The sequence below is a fragment of the Scyliorhinus torazame genome, chromosome 4, assembly GCF_047496885.1.
Source record: "Scyliorhinus torazame isolate Kashiwa2021f chromosome 4, sScyTor2.1, whole genome shotgun sequence".
Taxonomy (NCBI): Eukaryota; Metazoa; Chordata; class Chondrichthyes; order Carcharhiniformes; family Scyliorhinidae; genus Scyliorhinus; species Scyliorhinus torazame.
The window spans coordinates 135,327,548-135,343,220 of record NC_092710.1 but is presented as its reverse complement, the minus strand read 5'-3'; the positions used below and the strand labels follow the sequence as shown (position 1 = coordinate 135,343,220).

The window sequence follows — 15,673 nt, the reverse complement described above, 5'->3', positions numbered from 1 at the left end:
AACCAATAACTGGGCGGGGATCTGGATGGCTGGGCATGTCCCAAGCGGTCACTGACCCCGTTGTTTACCCGTCCCTTGAACAGGGAGTGGCGCCGAAATGTCTGGGACTGTACTGGTCGCTCGAGTACCAGTCCTTTGTTTTGGTGAAGATGGGCCATCAAATGCTAATCGGCCCCATTACAATGCTAATTGGTCGGAATTTCGATACTGTCTGGACTTCTTGCTTACAAATATGCATTTCAGGCTCTGAGCCTGCCTGAGTCTTGGCTTGTCCATTGTACCCGCTAGGCTTTGCGAGTTTCCCTGTTCCTAGTTGTAAGTGACCATCCTAGATGGCTACACTTCTCAAAATGTTGCACTATGCGGGCTATGCCATAGGTCGGTGGTGGCAGCATGCACCTCCTGGAAGGCAATCTGCTTCAGCTCTGCTGGCTTATCTGCATTTTGTATCTGTTAACTCAGTTTCTGTCTCTACAGATGATGTCTGAGTATTTTCAGCAATTTCTGCTTTCATTTCTGATTTCTCACATCTGTAGTATATAACTTCTGTAAGTATTGTTTATTTGGCTACTGTAAATAATACATCACCCACCTCGGTCCCTCCCTCCCGACCCAATAGCTGCTATAAATTATATCGAATATCACTCCCAGGCTTGACTTCAATGCCTCGCAGGCCACTACCATACACAAACTTCAACTTATCCAGATCATCAACATCCATATTCTAACCCATACTAAATTCTAGTCAGCCATTTCTCCCATTCTTCTTAATATTCACTAGATCCCCATCACCAAACCCATTGAATTTAAAATTCTCATCCTCCGATATAAATCTTTTCAACCCTGTGAGTTACTTTGACTCTTCAATACCCCTCCAGCCCTATTTTTCAACTCACAGCCTTTGGTCTTGTGAGCAGGAACTGCTCTGTATTCCCTTCATTCCACGATATGGTTGAACCTTAGGCCATTATAGCCTTGCACAATTCTGACCTCAAACCCATTTGTCTTCAGTCACTTCTTTGTAATTGCCACTTTCGCTAACCTTCTTCTCCCAGTTCCTACCTGGTGTCTAACACCCCTATAGTACCACCTGTGTGAAGGGTCAGTTATTGTTATAGATTGAGGTAAAGCTTCCTTTCCTAACCCGATGTGATAAATAAGTGTTGAAAGGGCAACCGAGAGATACAACTTATGGCCCCCCCACCCCACCCCCGCTCGGGGGCTCCCCCCCACCCGGCCCACCCTATGAGTCAGGATTCTCTGCCAGAGGTTGAAATCCACAGCTGACTTTTCATGTGTCCTGATCAAAAGCTGTTTGAACGTTGCTCAAGTCAGCAAAATGCCTTGATGGCTGCTCTGTGTAATTACAAATAGTCAGAGAGACAGTCCACAGTAAATGTTTCCATTCTTCATCAGGATTATTTAGAAATTGAGCAACAAATACTCACACTAAAGACCTCATAGTAACACATGAAAATTAAAGCATTCTTGTTTAGCCTGCCTCACAGTTTGCCTTTAAAACAGCGGTCTACATTTATCCAATTACCTGACTTGTAAAAAAATCTGATTTTAAATAAAGGAAAATGATAAACACATAATTTGTTAGCAGTAAGAACTAAAAAGGCAAAGAACTAAGTGTTTCCCTGTATTATACATTTTATTTCATATTAGGAGCTCAGATGATACACAGCATCCTGTTAATGCCATCATGCTGCAGGGTATTCCTAACACAGGCAATGCAAATAATAGTTATTCAACCTTTGATACTTGTTTCATGACATTTTGGGTGAAATATAGATTTTGTTGTGGTAAGCTATTGTGTAAAATAATGAAGTAAAACACAAAGATTGTTTTACTGCCTCACAGTCCCCAGGCAAATTAAAATGACTGCTGACTGCTATATTTCTGTAAAAAATTGCTTTTCTTTCTGATTGTGAGGTTGAGTTGTCATTTATATCTTGCAAATACAGCTTTTCATCTCCAGGTGGCACTAGAGGAACTTTAACATTGATGCAAAATTGAACTTTTGTTTTTACATCTTGCATCTTTCTCCTGCTCTGTCCTCTAATTAATGGTGATTACTCTTTTCTGCTTTGCTTTTGCTGCGGTACTTTGGTTCAGTATTTCATGATCTGTAGTTGTTAACGGCTTTTAAACAGAACGACAACTAAATAGAATCATAGAATCTACAGTACAGGAGGCCATTCGGCCCATCGAGTCTGCAGGGCCCCTGGAAAGAGCATCCTACTTAAGCCCACACCTCCACCCAGTAACTCCACCTAACCTTTTTGGACACCAAGGGCGATTTAGCATGGCCAATCCACCTAGCCTGCACATCTTTAGAAATAGCAGTCAAATCTACCACTGCAGAGCATTATATCTCTATGCCCCTGTTCACGTTTGAAACTATATTGTTAATGATTGTTGGAAAATGAATTCTATGACATTTTGAACAATTAAATTTGAGGAGGCACCACAATCTTGCAAACCCACATAATTTATCAGCACTGTTACTTGTTAACAAAAGTTTAATTACATGTAACAATTGAATACTAACAATGTACATCTTTCTGATAGTATCTTTGCAAAGATACGATGGTACATATGTAATGACAAACATTTTAAAAAAAATCATCATAATTCACAACACATATACAACATAACCCTTAAGGAATAAAAAAAAACACAGGACAAGTGGTCCAATGGTGGCGAACAAGATAAGTTAAATATAGCATTAAACTAAAGGAAAAGGCATAAAATGTTGCCCAAGAATATTAACTCCGGGGATTTGGAATATTTTAGATCTTAGCAAAGAACAGCCAAAAGAAAATTGATGGGAAGAGAGAAAATAAAAGATGAGAGTAAACTGGAAAAATACATGGAAACTGATTGTAAAAATATGAAAAAAGGAAGAGATTTGTGGAAGTAAACATGTCATTTACAGGCAGACAATGAATTATAATGGAGAACAAGGAAAAGACAAGAAATATGAAATACATTCTATGTATCTGTCCTCACATTGGGAGACACAAGAGACAGTTCAGATAGATTCTTAGAGAAAGGTCTAGTGAGATTGAGGAACTTAAAATAAATAGTAAACAAATCTTACTGGAGAAATTAATGGGATTAGAAGCTGGCAAATCCTCAATACTTGTTGTAGGGTTCTCAAGGAGGTGGCTACAAAAATAGCAGATAGATTGGTTTTAATCTCCCAGGATTCCCCAGCTTTTCGAATGTCTTCTATAGATTGGAAGGTAGAAAATGTTAATCTGCTATTCAAGAAGGGGCAGGCAAAACAGGACTTGTGGGATTGCGGACAATACAACAAAGATTAGTTAACAGACAGAAATTAGACAACAGGAATAAACTGGATATTTTTTGTTTGACAGGCTGTAACTAGTGGTGTACTGCAAGGATAGGCACTTGGGCCTCAGCTATTTATAATCGATATCAATAACTTAAATGGGACGGAGTTCAAAGTGTCGAAGTTTGCTGATGTAGGATTGTCTTGCCTTTGAGGGAATGCAATAAAGGATCAGTACATTGGTTCTTTGCAGGAGGGGATGCTCCCATGAGGTCATTTAGAAGGCCATTTCAGACCGAGAGGAGGTGAAATTTCTTCACTAAAAGGTTGTGAATTTTCGGAATTCTCCACCCGAGTTGTGGATGCTCAGTCATTGAGTCTATTCAAGACAAAGATCAACATATTTTTGGATATTATCGGAATCAAGGGATGTGGGAACAGCGTAGGAATGTGGAGCTGAGGTAGAAGATCAGCCATGATCTTATTGAACAAAAGTGCAGGCGTGAAGGGCCAAATGGCCTGTCTCTCCTCCTTATGGTGCATGTGGCCGACCATATCTCAGATTTTTCAGAAGTTGATGACAAAAACAGGTTGTCATGATTTTTTAAAACATTTCTGCAATCCTTTATGGATAGATTTCAGACTTTGCATAGTCATCAAGGTAAATGATAGCTTTCCGTATGGCATACTGCCTCCATTTCCCATAATTAACTTCAATATGGCATTGTCTTAGTTTCAGCTTCAAATATATCTTTACAGAGGTTAAAGGCCGGTTGCCTTTGCCAGGACAAAACTCAAATGGAATTAATTAACAGCTGTCAGTGTTTTGGTGTTTCAAACTTAAGACATCAGGCGAATCAGTCAACATTTGCCATCAATTGCAATGCCATCTTCTTTGCTTTGTGAACATTCAGTGTCTGCATCTTTATCAGGCTCCTGGTTTAAAGCTAGAGATTGATTTGTGTTGAAGATGCATTTGCCGTGTACTATAGTAGGACATGCTGAAACCTAACAGACCAAGAAGTAGGGCTGTGCCATGCATCAGTGTGTCTGTGCTGTTCAGTGTCACTTTGCCAGCAGATCGTGTCTAAAAGAGAAAAAAAATTGCAAATGCAATCATTAGTTAATTTTACTGCGTTAAAGTTTAAAGACACTTTAATTAGAATTTAAAAAATAATTAAGCACAGTTATATTACAGACAACCAGTTTGAAATAGATATTCGTTCAGAATGATGAAAAATAAATAAGTTCCATTCTTGATGGGAATCTGGAACTCACTGCCTGAAGGGTGGTAGAGGTGGGAACCCTCACAACATCTAAGAAGCATTTAGAGAACACTTGAAATGCCAAGTGGACACCAATAGTGGACGCCAAGGCTATGGACCAAGTGCTGGAAAATTGGATGAAAATATAATAATATTATAATCTTTATTGTCATAAGTAGGCCTGCACTGCAATGAAGTTACTGTGAAAAGCCCCTAGTCGCCACATTCCGGCGCCTGTTCGGGTACACAGAGGGAGAATTCAGAATGTCCAAATTACCTAACAGCATATCTTTTGGGACTTGTGGGAGGAAACCGGAGCACCCGGAGGAAACCCACTCAGACACGGGGAGAATGTGCAGACTCCGCACAGACAATGACCCAGCCTGGGAATCGAGCCTGGGACCCTGGCTGTGAAGCCACAGTGCCAATCATCATGCTGCCTGATAGGTGCTTGATAGATAGGTGCTTGAAGGCTGGTGCAGACACAATGGGTCGTAAGGCCCCTTGCTGCGCTGTAAAAGTCTATGACTCTATGTCAATAGATAGTGAGAGCAAGCGAGCAATCAACTATAGATTAGCATAAAATTAATCATCTATGGTGTTTCATCATAAATGCTGATTCTTCACTGTTGATTTAATCATGCAAAGGCACAGAGCTAATCTGGTGTTCCCACCATAACCTCCACTGCTGGCAACTGACAGCAGTAATCATTCAAAATTCAACAAGACCAAATATTATAACATACAAGGTCGCAAGTGGAATTTGTAAAGTAGTTATTTAGAAATATATTTTCAATTTTTCTACAAATAGCACACAGTAAATTTAATCCTCCCAACAACATTGGCCATTACCCATGCATAGCTCTAATTTTACATTAATTATTTCACATGAGCCATTTATGTCCCTTCAAATTTAAAAAAAAAAATTATCTAAAACTATGGGACCTCTAATAGGTAATCATTGAAATCACAAGAACTGATTGGTTATTAATTTACCATGGTGAATGAAGATGTAACAGAAACATTTCTAAAAAACAGAAACCAAGCTCTAGGTTGGCAGTGTTGCCCGCTGTTGGTGAGTGGTGACTGATTTTATAAGCCAAAAATCACTGCTAGGCGAAATGCCACAAACTCACGGATGTAGTTTCAGCACTTCAGCTCCTCTAAACTGGCCATTTACATCTGAGGCAATGAAGAAAGAGTATACAGGACTTTTATAGTCAAGAGCTCAGCATTCTAACTCAGGCTGTGTGTGTGTTTGTTCTCTGCAAGCTTACATTCATTCCCACATGTGTCGATGTCGCGATTCTGATACAGGACCCATTAACCAGTGAAAGAGGCAACACATTTTTACCCTTCCAACCTCACATTCAAATCTGGTTATCATCAACATGATGATGGGTGGCATGGTAGCATAGTGGTTAGCACAGTTGCTTCACAGCTCCAGGGTCCCAGGTTCGATTCTCGGCTGGGTCACTATCTGTGCAGTCTGCACGATCTCCCCGTGTCTGCCTGGGTTTCCTCCGGGCGCTCCGGTTTCCTCCCACAGTCCAAAGATGTGCGGGTTAGGTGGACTGGCCATGCTAAATTGCCCTTAGTGTCCAAAAAGGGTAAGTGGGGGTTACTGGGAGAGGGTAGATATGTGGGCTTGAGTAGGGTGCTCTTTGTAAGGACCGGTGCAGACTCGATGGGCCAAATGGCCTCCTTCTGCACTGTAAATTCTGTGAACATCATTTTGCCTCTGCTTGTCAGTTGTTTGCACTGTACTAGAGCTTTGGAATGATCTATATTTCATATTATAATTGGGGGAGGCTCATGGCTCCAGTCCATTCATTTCAAAAGTGTTGCAGCTTGCAGTCTAGAGCTTTGTAAACAATGGTTTATGGTTTTGTCATTTCTTTGGGGCAACAATAACCATAAATGCTACACCATATTGGCCCTGTTGACCTCTGAGAGGATGCCCAGACTTGAAGACATTGCACTGGGATACCACTGGACAATGTAGAGGTTTCCTGACAGAATATCACGCATTTCAAAAAACTCTGGTTATGCTAGTATCCCAAATTTAAAGCAATTTATATTTTTGTGAAACTACGCTTGATAAAAGGTTTTTATTTGTTTGCAAACATATCCTACAATTGTGTCAGAAGGGTAGAATATGATGCAAGGCCACAGCAGTGTGAAATGCACTCAAGCCACTCATTTGATCAGCTGCTACATAAGTCACTTGTTTGCCTTGGGCCTGCTCCACAGGAAATGAATGATCATCCATGTCATGATATGCAAACATGCAGCGAATGAACACATAGAATAGGACACGACCAATGAGCAGTCAGGCCACTCAGGGGTGGTATCTCACTATAAAAGGGATGAGGCACTCACACCCCGCCTCTTTCCACAGACCAACATCTACAGAGTGAAACAGGGTGTATCCTCAGCATCACACCCTGGCTTCGGGCAAGGCTGGTTCAGTTCGACTGAGTTACTACATTTAGATTAGCAGAGAGTCGAACTCATTGAGAACTGTGCTAATAGTTCACTAAAACACACTGAACTCACTTCAAAGTCTGGAGCATCTTTTACTCAAACCTGCATCAAGTGGCAGCTTGTGTTATTCCAAATTACATGACACAACAATCCAGACTTCCTAAATTATTCTCTGTTCGCCCTTTGTGACTATCTAGGTTGAAACAAAGTTCCAGTCTAACATTGCAGAAGAGAAATTGACAGATAATCAATTTATTAATTCAAGTGAAAGTGGAAAAAACAACAATGCCAAATCAAATATTTTTAATCTCAAACAGGGCTTGACTAATTCTCTGAGTAGAAACACAATATTATGAAAACACTGATGTTGTGTATTTACAGAAGAAAACTCAAAAGGGGTTTCAAAGAAATTTGAATGGTGAGACTAAACTGAAGACCCAACTGAAACCAGCAAAATCCCAGGGAGACAATTTGCAAAATAGCTTAAATATAAAAGGATCCCATTGTGATCAAAATAGGCACAAAAGCCCGCAATGTTGATGCCCTGGTTGCAGTGAGCCACCTCGGAAATAATGATAAAATTCAACCTATATTAAGGTCTCCTGTGTATTTGTGCTTGCAGACATTTAGTGGAATGCTCCGATGAGCTAGTCCTCGGGGTACTGATGCAGATGGAGATGCTGCATCATGTAATTGATTGTAACTATGGACATGAACTCTTTAAGCACACCAGCTACTGAGGGGATGAGAGAAAATTCCAAGGGCATCTCCACAGTGGCACTAAGCAGATGGGCAGAGTCATCAAGTAATTTATGGCACAGAAATATAGTCCTCCCTCTGATAATATTAGGGCGCATACATTAGTTATACTTCCTCATATTTTGATCTCTGGTGAGAGCCACTGGCACAAAGCATTATTTAATCCAGATCCACCAGAAGGTCTATGTTTAGGTATAAGTATCATTATCATTCAAAAGTGAGGGGATATTATGCCCATTAAAAGATTATAGTTGAATTACAATTTGCCAAACAAAGAATTTCTTAAAAGGGAAAGAAAATTTCTCAATATCTCTGTCAAACTACACGTCTTCTGCAGTTTTTCACAAAGATTTCAAGAATTTATGCACTCGCTTTTAAAATATCTTTTTTGTCGAAGGTTAGCTATAATACTGATCTAGGTCCCAGAGGATTGACATAAAATAAAACTCATGGTTGTCTGCACAGCAGAACACCCAAAAGCAATGGGCTTAAGAACATAAGCCCTCCAAGTCTTCTCTGCCATTGATAAAAACTTCTACCTCAACTCCACCTTTCTGTATTATCCCCATATCCCTCGATTGCTTCACTGTCTAAAAAGCTATCAATCTCAATCTTGAATATCCCCAACAACTAAGCAACCACAGCTCTCTGGGACAGAGAATTCCAAAGGTTCACAACCCTTTGCAAGAAGACATTTCTCATCTGCCTTACTCTGAGACCATGACATTGAGTTTTAGAATAAAAGCAAAATACTGCAGATGCTGGCAATCTGAAACAACAAAATGGAGAAGATTAAGTTCGAGTTGAGGGGGTCAGAAGAGAGTTTCAATGGGCATTGGAGGCTGTTCATGACCTTGTTTGAGAAGCTGTTCATCACTGGGGGGGGGGGGGGGGGGAGAGAGAATAAAGGGGAAACACTGTACAAACTGTGGACTATGTTTTGATGGACTGTGTATTCTGTCGATGTGTGTGTTTGGACTAAAATATCTTTTTAAATAAAAATTGTGCATTTTAACTTCTGCAGCACAGTAGACTATGCACACTGTGAAAGGAGTAGTAGCTAACCTTGGAGAACACTAATTAGTTGGACTCTCAGTCCCTGTGGACAGGAATCCTCTTGTGGGTCCCGGAGTCCCCACTGACTACAGAAACCTACTATTCTACATTCTAGGAAAACTGCCATTCTTATTGATTTTGCCAAGGACTATGGGGATAGGGTGATGGGAGTGGTAGAGTTCCCTTTCGGAGGGTTGGTGCAGACCTGATGGGCCGAATGGCCTGTTTCTGCACTGCAGGAATTCTATGATCCTATCAATAGTTCTGTTTCGACAACAGAATTGACCAAGATATAATGTCTGTTTTTCTCTGGCACACTGTCCGACAAAGGGTGTCGATTTGAACTCTATCTTCCAATGAAAATGGTGCAGACTGGGGTCAAAATAGTCCAGGTAGAGATGTGTTCTTACTGGAGAGCTGAGAGTTTCTCCAAATGTTGGGAGCATACTTATATTTTGTTTGAAATTCTCAAGAGCAATTATAACCTGAAGATAGCTTAGATGATTGACACCTGGGTTGCTTCAGCAATACCTTCCTGGGTGGTGCTGGAAATCTAATCTGAGGGTTGTCTGAAGCGAGTCTGGTGTTATTATGCCAATAGCTAGGTGCAATTTACTCGAATTACATAGAACTGGATGACAGTCGATACTGAGGATATCACTGTACCAATCAGTAGCAGTATTCCTTTTGCATTGAATAACTCTCAGCAGCAAGGGACATAAGAGGCTCTCCAATATTGACTGAGAAGTCATGGAGTCCTCCGTACTGATAGGCGCTAATTTGTGATGATCAATGTTAGTGGGATTTCGTAAACCTGCTCACCTTATCATGGGCCAGGAAGTAATGATGCACTTGTTCTTTATGGATGTGTTTTATGAATCCAAGATAAACATGTCATAATGCTTCTCCATGTTGGGGTGACAAGTAATTTCTAAGGTGGTTGGAAATGAACTATTCACAGAATTCAAAGCCTTTGGGACATGCTTTTACAGGGCGGCACAGTAGCACAGAGGTTAGCACTGCTGCTTCACAGCACCAGGGTCCCAGGTTCGATTCCCGGCTTTGGTCACTGTGTGGAGTCTGCACGTTCTCGCCGTGTCTGTGTGGGTTTCCTCCGGGTGCTCCAGTTTCCTCCCACAAGTCCCGAAAGACGTGCTTGTTGGGTGAAATGGACATTCTGAATTCTCCCTCAGTGTACCCGAATAGGGGCTGGAGTGTGGTGACTGGGGGATTTTCACAGTAACTTCATTGCAGTGTTAATGTAAGCCTACTTGTGACAATAATAAGGATTATTATTAAATGCTCACCCAACTAAACAGGCATATTGTTCTTCTTTCCCCAGTGAAAGGAATTGTATTACAAAGACATATTGTGTATTCACAGTCCAACTGGAAATTTCCAGCTCGTGTCAATGTCTCTCTTACACAACTACTTTTGTTTGTTTGCTTCTGTCTGCTCTATTTGCTTTATACTTGGTGATTGAGTGGAGCCTATGACTGGTCACTACCCACCAGGTGACCTACAAAATCCGGGAAAGGACAGTTAGTATTATATTTCTGGATGTTTGCTGCCCAGTGTTGGTGCCTTAAACACTTGTGAAACACAACAAAGAGAAACAAAAAAACCCAGGCAGACAAGATGAAATAACACATTTGTATAATCTAACCCATGTTGCAGAGATGTGGTAGATTTCGTCCAAACCATGGTGCGAGAGGTCCAACATGAAGAGAAAAGAGCTTTCAGCGATAGAAAACTGGAGTGGTGAAACTGCATAGGTCCAGGGGCCATACACAAAATGGGAGCTGCAAACTCATGGAAAAATTTGGTCTGTTCAGCATATAATCTTCCCAGAACTTATCAGGCATGATTGTACTCCTGGGATATGTATGTCGAGTGAAGGTGAGTTCAGCACATTATCAAAAAGTACCACAACTGATAAAGACTTAAAAGACAAAATCAGATTTTAGCAGCTGTGTTATTCACAGCCACCAGCAATCTTGTCAATTATCATTGGTTTAGAGTGGATGGATAATTGTCTGTTCTTTGTGAGATAAGACATTTTTGATTATTAATAGCATGGCGACTTTGTGGGCGGCACAGTAGCACAATGGTTAGCACTGTTGCTTCACAGCGCTAGGGAGCCGGGTTTGATTCCCGGCTTGGGTTGCTGTCTGTGCGGAGTCTGATAAAGATTACTATTATTATTATTGTGGCACTATGAACAGGTTTATAATGTGGTGCTTAGCAGTTATTTATGTGTAAAAGTATTCCAAATACTAATTGTACTTCTTGTTACATATATGTAGGTGAAGCATGCTTACAAAACTACAACTTAGAGCCCGATTCTCTCGAAAGAAGTTAATTTGTAGCGGTTTTTCAGGGAGTTTCCCACCAGCTTTACCGGCGCGTTCCCCACCGCTATTCACTGGCACTTAGCCACTTTTGTGGGTCCTGGGGAGGTTCTCACCGGTTTGGCCCACACTTTTAGCACTGGGGAGCTGAACTCAGAGATCGGGCCGCCATTTTGAAAGGGTCTCCCGATCTCTAAGTGAGCTTGTGGGTCCCCCACACACCCCACCCATGGGCAATGTCACCCCCCACACGTGGACACTACCCCACACCCTCCAAGTGAGGACACTCTGCTATCAGGTCTCTGGGGGGGTCCAACCTCTTCAGGCCCCCCAAGCCCCCTTACAGCACCCCCTTCCTTCTAGGACCCCCACCCATCACCCACCCAACCTCCCAGCAACCTCACCTGCCCTGCACTCACCCACACTTCAAACCTCCCCCCACCCTCATTTAATGGTATGACACCCCTTGTTGCCTGGCCCTTGGCAGTGCCACCCTGGCACTCAGAAAATGCTCCTGCTGGCAGTGCCAAGGTGCCAGATGGGTAGTGCCAAGGTGCCCATGTTCCAGGGGGAGGGCCAGGGGAGCCACTCTGCACTTACCCTGACCACCCTGGGGTCTCCAGTGGCCCGATGCTATTCCACCTGGTCCACTTTTGTGTGGACCAGCACTGATCAACGCTCGGCTGCAGCCTCACTGGGGAGGCCAAGGAATCGTGGGAGGCCCCTGGAACCCGCGCAGTTAGTTCGTAAGTAGGTCTACGACCTACTTCCGCGAGAGTCATTCGGTCCCACCCATTTGTGGCGAAGCTCCGACTCCGACATCCCGCGGGACTTCGGAGCATCTTGGGAGGTGTGGAGCCTGTCGGGAACCTCGCTGGAGGCCTTTCCCAGCATTCTCTGGCCGCGTTGTGCACAAGCGAGAGCCGGCATTCCTCCTTTTACAAGTACCAAAAAAAAACGAGACTAACTGATTAGCACAGCACAGATTAACATTCTATGATTATTGATTGTTGATTCTTGCTGTGTGCAAAATAACAAGTACTGCACTGTAAAAAGATTTTTGCTTATGAAGGTTTCTGATGTTCACATACAATGAGACGATTCTGAGTGACATGGAAAATGTACCATTGAATGGAAAAATAAATAGGTACCAAATGAATTAATTTCCTCCCACTTTTACTGAACTGAACCCAACTTCGCATCAGCTACCAAAATGAAAATATAAGGTCCAAATTTTGGAGTGTTTCAGTTACTAGTTACAGTTGGATTAAGGCAACCAGTGGAGTTACTGCTGGAAATGAATATTAATGTACAATTCAGGTAAAGGATTCCACCATATTAGTTTGCCATTTTTTATTTTAAGAGCTAACTGACAGGAAGCACGCTTTTTGGATTTTCTGTTCCTATTTCAGATTTCCACTAGTCACACTTCTTTTCTCTTTAATTTATCACTGGCTGTGTGCGAGCGATCAACCGTGACTATTCTCTTTCCAAACATTAAGCCCTCATCTATCTCTGTGAGTCAAAGAACACCTGAACAGCTGCTGTGAGGAATAACTACATAGCGAGAATTACAGTGTTAAACTGAGAAGCTCAACAGAAGGAACAACATACATTGCGAATATTATCACTGTATTAACGCTATCCACAGTCCTGACTGCTATTCAGTCAACTAGTGATTTTGGAAGCACTATTTATGATGCTACACAAAAGTACGACCCTATGCATTGTAAAATTCCAATTTAAAAGATATTTTATCTGTGATACCTTTGCTCCCACCATAATTGCCTTCATTTGTGTTCACAAATTGCTTAGCACTTCAAAGTACTAGTAACCACAAGTTTTGTGATTTCCTTTTCAACATTGAAAGCTGTGGTGCTTTTATGTTGTGATATTATTCAAAATGACAGAAATTCTTTAAAAAGTATCAATAGTGAATGACATGCAGTGTTCTGTTAACAGTCTAATATTGGTGGTTTCTTATGTGCACTCTGGAATACCTCATGTAGAGAGCATCAAGAATGACCTGAATGCAGCAAGACATTTATTTTGGATTTATGGTGGTTTTGCAACATTTTCTAAATTTTAGTAAATGGATCTCAATGATCCAGAATAAAATATAGTTTACCTCCTTTTTGTGGGAAGGAGAAGTGAGGGGGAAGAGATAACTTTCCAAAAGCATCAGGCAAAATATTTCTCAGATCACTGCATCTCCTAAAAACTAGTTTAATTTCTTAAGATGCATTTTACTGCTGCATAAATCGGCTATGGGGGCATTTGAATGGCAGAAATACTGATATCACAAACTAAAAGTATACCTATAATAATAGATCACGCTGACTTGAAGTTCAGACAAATCCTTTACACTAAAAACATCCATTTCTAATGCTCACCTGCAACAGTCTGATGTAACCAGGTATCATTGTTCGCAGTGGAATAAACATTTTGATTAAGTACTTCTTTTTTGATGCTGTTGAGTGATTGGCGGTTATAAGTTTGATAGTTTGACCATGCAGTCTACTGCTCAGCACTCAATGGCCTTTCTGAGCTCCTTATATACAAGCTTCAGGTAAGAATAAACTGGATAAATTGCATGAGCTGTCACATGTTATCAATCTGGGTGCTTATATGTTGGCAGAACGCCATGAACTGGAAGACTAAGACTGTCTGCAATGTATTTGCAGAGATAGGCTCAGCCTTATCAGATTTTACACAATGCTGGTGAACAGATTAAATCATAGGACACCGTGGCCTAGAAATTAGCTTTTCCCCAAATGCTGGTGTAGGGCCATATTTGTTGGCAGGATCACAGAAAATGAATCACCAACTTTATGCATTTATTACTGGCAAGCTACTGCCACTAGATTCAGCCCTAGATTCAGCTAAACAGTCATGGTGATTTTGAGGAATGAGGAAGTGGGGGGGGGGGGGGGTCAGTTGGAGTGGGCCCTTCAAAAAGGTCTGGGATATGAACTGCAGTTAGGAATGAGTGGGACATGTGGCGTGGCAATTAATTGCTGGCAGGGGCTCATGGGTTTATTGTGGAGACAGAAGGAGCATTTTTGTTCCTCCTGGCTCCACATTAAGGGAAGCAGAAAAACCTAAAACTTAATTTTCAGGTGGCAACTGTTTATGAGGTCCCCTCAATTTGTTATGATTCCGGACGGCATACCCCACGCCTGGGTGAGGAGGGATGAACTGGCTCCCCATCTTTAGTCAGACCCCTCGATCGGTTATAACAAAGTTAATTTAAAAAGGGGGCTCTTACGTCATGGATACCTGCTCCGAGTCCAAATATACTTACGTTTTTAAAGGAGCTAATTTAACCAGGCTTTCTTGAGTTGGGCAGCATGATAGCATACAGGTTAGCAGTTGCTTTACAGCTCCAGGGTCACAGGTTCGATTTCCGCTGGGTCACTGTCTGTGCCGAGTCTGCATGTTTTCCCTGTGTCTGCGTGGGTTCCTCCGGGTGCTCCGGTTTCCTCCCACAGTCCAAAGATGCGTGGGTTAGGTGGATTGGCCATGCTAAATAGCCCTTAGTGTCCAAAAAGGTTAAGTGGGGGTTACTGGGTTACGGGGATACGTGGGCCTGAGTAGGGTGCTGTTTGTAAGGGCCGGTGCAGGCTCGATGGGCCGAATGGCCTCCTTCCGCACTGTAAATTCTATGATCAATGAGTGAGTGGATTATTGGCATTTTTTGACTAAGTGTCAGCTCAGACAGGAGAAAAGGGGGCTAGCCTGCCGGTTGCACAGCCGGCTTTTCCCGCCATATTTGCTTGGCACTCAGTCGAAATAAAACAGGAGTGAGTCCCACGCCAACATGCTGGCGGCAGCTCAGGCTCCTGAAAGGGCACGCTGATGTAAAAAAATAATTTTTTTTAGAAAAAGGAACCCCTACCACCATTAAATATCCCTGCCCCACCTTGGAACACCCCAGCAAAGAAACCCCTCACGGACACGGAACCCTCCCTGACACTGCCCCCTGACAGTTCACAGGCAGTAGCAGGGGGCATGATGTACTGTCAGTCACCACGAGACGAGAATGGTGAAGCAATTGAGGCTTTATTGCACAAGATGTTGTGCCTCTCACAGCTGGAACCAGAATGGAAGCAGTGCAGGAGAGCATACACTTTTATACGCCACCTGCTGGGCAGGGATTTACCATCTTACCTGTAATATACGTGCAGTGCCGTAATATACAATATATCACTAGTGGTGTTTACCACATTCACCCCCTGTTAAAAAAAGTCCAGCAGGGGTGACGAATACATTACAAATTAAGTTTGTCGGGGGCTTGGACCCTCCGCCGCGATCGCCTCAGTCCTGGCGATGATGTGGGCGTAGACGTGGTCACCTGCGACTCCGGGAGCGTGTTGTCTTCGTCTTCGTCACCCGAATGGATCGAGTGGGAGGACGGATCCCACTGGGGTGGGGGCTGCGGTGAGGTTCGC

At 42.4% G+C, this 15,673-nt stretch overlaps 1 long non-coding RNA gene across 1 annotated transcript; it reads right to left on the bottom strand.

The window, feature by feature from the left end:
• Window positions 1-1,638: 1,638 nt before the first annotated feature.
• LOC140410493 (uncharacterized) lies at window positions 1,639-13,770 on the bottom strand. Its single transcript, XR_011940664.1, has 2 exons — window positions 13,616-13,770; window positions 1,639-4,391 (listed from the first exon to the last, which is right to left on the bottom strand). It is a non-coding gene; the product is annotated as an uncharacterized lncRNA (long non-coding RNA).
• Between the last annotated feature and the right edge of the window lie 1,903 nt (window positions 13,771-15,673).